A 6,119-nucleotide genomic window follows, 5' to 3' on the forward strand; every position below is an offset into this window, starting at 1 on the left:
TTTGTGACTATTATCCCCATTCACAATTTGCTTTCATGCAGCTGTGCCCCTCTTAAAAAAGTCTTTGTGCCAGGACCATGAATACAGGGAATGTGTCCATGGCAGGTAGCCCTTATTGCAAGTTAATCTCCTGAAAGAGCCTCATACAAGTACTTTTAAATTCTCCCCAAGCCACAGAGGGCTCATCATCAATCGAGCACTTCTCCCCTTTGTGGGGCTGATGAGTGTGGTGCGCGACCGGTGACAATGGCTGCCAAGTGTGGCAAAGTAATCACCTTCTGGGGAAAACACTAGTAATTACTTCTAAACTGTTTGGGCTTCGGAGACAACTGCTATTGTGCAATAAAATGAAAGGCTCCCTTTAGAGAGAAGTGCTGTGATGGTTGCTCTCAATCTGTTTGTTATCTGTTTGTTTACAGAGATTTCTCTTTGTAGTTGCCCGCTGCAAACATGTTTTATCATATATGTGTGGATGCACACACATGTCGTTCAGTTTGTGTGTGTGCTCATGCCTGGGCAGCTCTATTCCTGTATTCCTTACAAGAGAAAGGACATAACATGTATCATGCATATAAACAGACACTTCGCTGTGTATAAGCCATGATGTTAGGAAGAGTCTCTTCATTTTAATCAGACAATTAAACCATCTAATGTCCCCTCCATTCCAAAAGAGTATGTTAATTGAGCACATTCCTGCATTCAGCCAGACGTGTATTCATCCTCCACTGGGCTCTTAATAAGAGCATCGGAAGAATTACTATTTCCTAAGTTCCACTGATGAGATAATATAGTTTTTGTTGATTCAGTATAGGTTTTTGTTTTGTTTTTAACTCATCGTGTGGGAGCGCTACCACAGAACAGAGCAAGATAGAAAATATAGACAAAAAGGGGCTATGATGAATTCATACACAGGCTCCAGAATAACACATTTCAGAAGTATTTTTGCTGTGGAATATATTTTGATCCTTTTGTCTGAATTATCAAAATACTATGTTTTGTAGAAATACCTTCAAAAGAATATAGGATACAACTTTCTGATGGTATGACTTTCACTAACACTGTCGCTAAACTCTGTTGCAAGTGTAATGACTCTAATCACCTTAATCCTTACTTTAAACAGTCACGGTTAAGAGTGTTATTGTATTGCATCATATCCAGGAAAGTTGCTAATTTTATTTCACATGAGAGAGACAGGGAAATATTTATCTTAATACGTCTGGAGCTGATAGATTAGCAAAGCGGTTTAGATAAACTTCTGGTTTTACAATATTGCCAACAGAGAAAATTGCCACAGAATTAATGAATTAAGGTGCATGTAGTTCAGGGACTTGAAGAGTTTGGTTTGCTGGAACTGCCGTATTCTATAGCCAAAAATATACACTATACATACGCTATCCATAACACAAAACAGAAGGAATTGCAAAATCTGTTTATAAATAAGTATATTTACATAATTATATATTTGTGCCTACACATAAAAATGTATTTATGTGCAGGAACTTGAGAACCTTTGCCTTTGCCATAATATTTCTGTGAGATTCTTGGGGTAAACATTGATTTTTAGTAACACTGAAATGAGTTTGAGAAACTAAGACATAATCTACATCATTATGACAACAAGATTATGATTCTGATGTCACAAGGCCATTTGTTTACTCCAACCATCACATTATATTCATGTTTTATGTGTGTAAGTTAATAAAAATTCACAGTGTGAAAACCCCTCTTTTTTTTATTTCCCTTGCGGAATGCACCTGATCAGTAGATGGAGTGCTGTTGCTTTGTACAATAAATATAGAGATTCTCAATAAATAAATAAATAAATTCTCAATTAATACATAAATTACTAAATACGGACAAGAAATTGAATTTCAAAATTCTTTGTCTCAGGAAAGTAGCTTTCATTTCACTGTGGAAGGAAGACACATCCCATCAGTTATACTTACCTCAGCTTTATCTCATTGGTTCTACTGACTGGATAGTTGTGCAGGTCTTTTCATACTGTCAGAAGAAAAAGATATAGCTGTTAAACTCACCAATAATACGGCTGATACAGATTTTTCTTGGTGGTGGAATTTGGTCACAACTCTGGAAAGTTAAATATAAAACATGGTGTGGAAAAGTGATTGGCTGCCACAGAGGATGAGCAGTGTGTTTTTGCATTCCTGAACAACACTGATAGAGGAACATATCTTCCAAAAGTGTCTGGAATTCAAAGAGTGTACTGAAATGTGAGGAGCACTTCAACAATGGCTAATACTCATGCATACTAACAGAGTCAGACAGAGTTAAGGCTCTTTTACACCTGCAATAATGCTGGGCGTTATCTGGATATGTGGTAGTGGTTTTCCTGACTGTTTATGCCAACAGCTGCATTGCTGTATGCAGCAGAACAAAGGCAGTTAGGGGTTGTGGTAGTGAATAAGAGTCTCCTCCACTCTGTTTCTTCACTCAAGCTCAACTTGTCCTCAAACCCCCTAAGCTGCTCGAATCTAATTTTGGCCAGCAGAGGGCAGAAACCATCAAAACAAGCTGACAGATAACAAATCCCCACAATAAAAGACAGGGTGTTAGTACAGAAAGGGAGTATATCTAAAAATATGGAAGTTGAATATTTTTAAAATATTTGGCTCCTTAGCAGCTGGATTGCTGTGTTTACCATGCACTAATAACACTGCTGGGCAGGTAGCTAGCATGCTGTTTGTTACCTGGTTACTTTTTTCTGCTTTGCTTTTCAGAAATCAAGTTCTTATAAAATGCATTGCTTGTTCAATCAAACAACAGACTGACAACATTAATGAAGAAAGGAAGAGTATCTAGCAGGTGAAAGACAGATATTTTTCTCTGGAGCAGGCAATAGGCAGGTTTTGGCTAATATACCAGTCATAACACTTTCATGAGGCGCTATGTCAGGCTGTGTAACTGGCATCTTCCCCTACCTAGAGGTCAGAAATTGCCCAGTGCAATAATTCAAATGGCTAACATGCTAGCAAACAATTGCCTATAGTCAACCATCACATCACATTATTTGAAGTGTTGTTTCTGGCACTCGAATTTTGACAAATTCGAGTTCAACATTTACTCATTTCTTTAGCTCTGTTTGGTTCTCCTCCACCTCCATCTGAGAAAATATCTGGCTCTTTAGCTAATGGGTTTTATTTGGACTTTATGTGGCATTTAGTGCTGGGTACTGTTCTGTCAATCCATCAGTCTCTTGAACAGAAACATCTTTCTACCTTAGAGACCCAAAACGGATTGTAAAAAATATATAACAAGGTTCTTGTTTAAATTAATAAGGGACCTTAGATCCGTAATGTTTGTCTTTTTCTCTTCATCACATTAATAACAGTGTTAATGACTGAAAGATAAACTAAACTGAAAACAGAGAGTAACAGAGATAGATGGGTACAGAGAGAGGATAGTGAGCTTGCAGAGCTAGACCTTTCTGTTCATTGTGTGTTTGTTTTTGTTGGTCCATAGGTGTCACTGAGTGACAGTGAATGAGAGACAAACTGAAAGAGAGAGAGGTGGGCACCTGAAGCCACGGTGAACATTCATTCTGTATTACCAGTCTAATAATCCCATGAGGTAGCAGGCCTGTAGGTCTTCCTTTGAACCACAGTCCATTCAACATAGGAACAGGGAAACATCTCCCCACCCCTTTGCAGTCACCAGCATTTCATTTGCAATCTAAATCTAAAACACAGGGTGCTGGAGAGTCACATCAAAGGGCTTTTTGATAGCTCGGATAGAGCAAAGACTTGAAATAAAATGGCTAATTACGAGTGTTGATTAGTAGTCCTTGTAAGCTACAGACTAATTGGATTGCGCAATGTAGTACTGCTTTTGTTTTCTGTGCATTTTAATGAAGTCTTTTTTTCTAGAAATGCTGAAATGTTGAAGCATACTTTTGTGCTTCCAGGATTAAAAATGGTGGCTAATGCAAGTGTGCATATTGTACAAACATTCATAGAAGAACCTTCGGCTCTACGGTTGTGCTTATTTGATCAAAAACGGGGCAATCCACATATTCATAAACACTAAATGTGAAAGCTCTTTTGTGTCAGTGGAACCGTCAGAAGTTCCATGTAAATAAATTTTAGCTCAGTACAATGGGGTTCTATTTATCTATTCAGCCTGTTTCCAGCTTCATCCTGTCAGAGGTTTAGTAATGAAGCCTGAAAGAGTTGTAATAATGGAACACATGCAGTTCATTTCCTTTTTTTCATCTGTAAATGAAGATTTTAAAGTTAAAAGGAATTGCTAGAATAAAGCAATATATTTTTTTTTATTTCAATAAAGTAATAAATAAAATCAAATACATTCATGCCAAGTGCTTCTAAAAATGTTGTTCTTTTATCTACAAATAAATGTGACCAGAAAAAGTGTATACCTCTTCTATGTTCTGAAGTGGCAGTGGAGTTTTAGATAAAATATGTGCAGATTTATACTAAATCTAATACAAAATCTAACCTAATCTAACACAAAATCTAAAGCTCTGCATTTTAAGCCAACGTGGACAAGAGGTCATTAAAGTGCTCCCGGGGAAAAAAATGGAAATTAGAACACAGAACTCAGTGACAGCTGGGTAAGCTTTGTCTACTGAAGATCATGTGGCATGACTGAAAGCTCCAGAACAACTACTAACTGGAGCTTGAATTGTCGACAACTGTGATGTTTCCAAAAACCTGTGAATATGTGATTTATGCTGTCGTTCAGGACTAGAGGGAATAAGAAAACCTAAAAAAAACAAAAATATCCAGTTTTAATTAGAATTTTGATATTTTGCTTTCATGGTACCACACACAAAACATATTTCACCACATTACAGATGTACCAACCGGTACATGAAAACACTTGTAATTCCAAACCTAGTGCTTGCTGCTCTGCAGAGATGCCTGCAATGGAGGTTGATTTTAGACCTATTTTGTTCTCTGCACTCAGCCACCCTATTATGTGAAAATCACATAAGCAGCCATCTGATTGAATCACTTGTTGTTACTAAGGAGATGTGTGGGCCTCACTGAGATACTATAGGCTATGGCTAAATCAGGCGTTTTGTGGTAGGGAGAAAAAGATCTTGTTAACTGATTTTCTAAATTTGATCCATATTAAAAGGAGTATGGCTAAGATTGGTGAAAAGGACAAATAGTAATGTGTAATAGTAATTTTTTTTTTGGCAATTATCCAGTAAGTAAAATGACCGATTTAACACAATGGGGGAAAATGGGGATAACGTTTGTATTTTATGATTCCACCACGTACAAAAGGTGTGAGACAGGATCGTGAAACGCACTTACACGTTCACAACAAAAGGGGAAAACGGATGGAAGGAGGGGTGGCGGTGGTGGTGGGGTGGGGGAGGCTCGGTGACAAGCTCCAGGGGAGATTTCAGTGCAGGTGTCCTTGGTTTTTCCTGACAGCCCGGAGACAGGACCCGACCGTAAGTAGCCTAAGACTGCTGAGGAGGAATCAGAGCTGATAAAATAATAAATGTTTGATCTGCCATGAAATCCGGAAAGAGCAGCGAAGGAAAGATACGCTCGTCTGGATGAGAGACCCCCGCTGGGTGAAGACACGCAGCGTATGTGTTAGCTGAGCCGTGAAAGCTGGCTGCCATTGACTGGAGCTGAGGCTGAAATGGGAGCAAAAGGATGAAAACCGAGCGCAGGGGAGTGAGCATCCTCAAGCAAATTATCACATCACCGATCATCTCAAGGTATTACGCATCGTTTTCAGATTAGTAATCCGCGATATTTTTTTTGCCACTGTCTGGACATTCACAGTCGCTGCTGACGGCTGGTACGGTGGCATTTATCGTCGCCAGACAAATTCCATTTTTCATGCTGCAGATGTGGGCTGCAAGAGGGATAAGGCCTGCTCCTGTGGGTGAAACGTTCAGGGATTAATCACCGATCACGATGAACAGCGAGTCAGTATTGATAATCTCCGGCATTGCAGGTTGCTCACGGATGAGACTGCTTTACTGTTTCCACATGTTTGGGATGATATGCCACGTTAGGTGAGATGCGGTTGAAAATAATGTGAGATGCATGTTGAAATCCACTGAATAAGGAGCAGCGCCTACAACAGCCTATTGCTGTGACACACTGAAAAGC

Source organism: Toxotes jaculatrix, chromosome 10, assembly GCF_017976425.1.
Source record: "Toxotes jaculatrix isolate fToxJac2 chromosome 10, fToxJac2.pri, whole genome shotgun sequence".
Classification (NCBI taxonomy): domain Eukaryota; kingdom Metazoa; phylum Chordata; class Actinopteri; family Toxotidae; genus Toxotes; species Toxotes jaculatrix.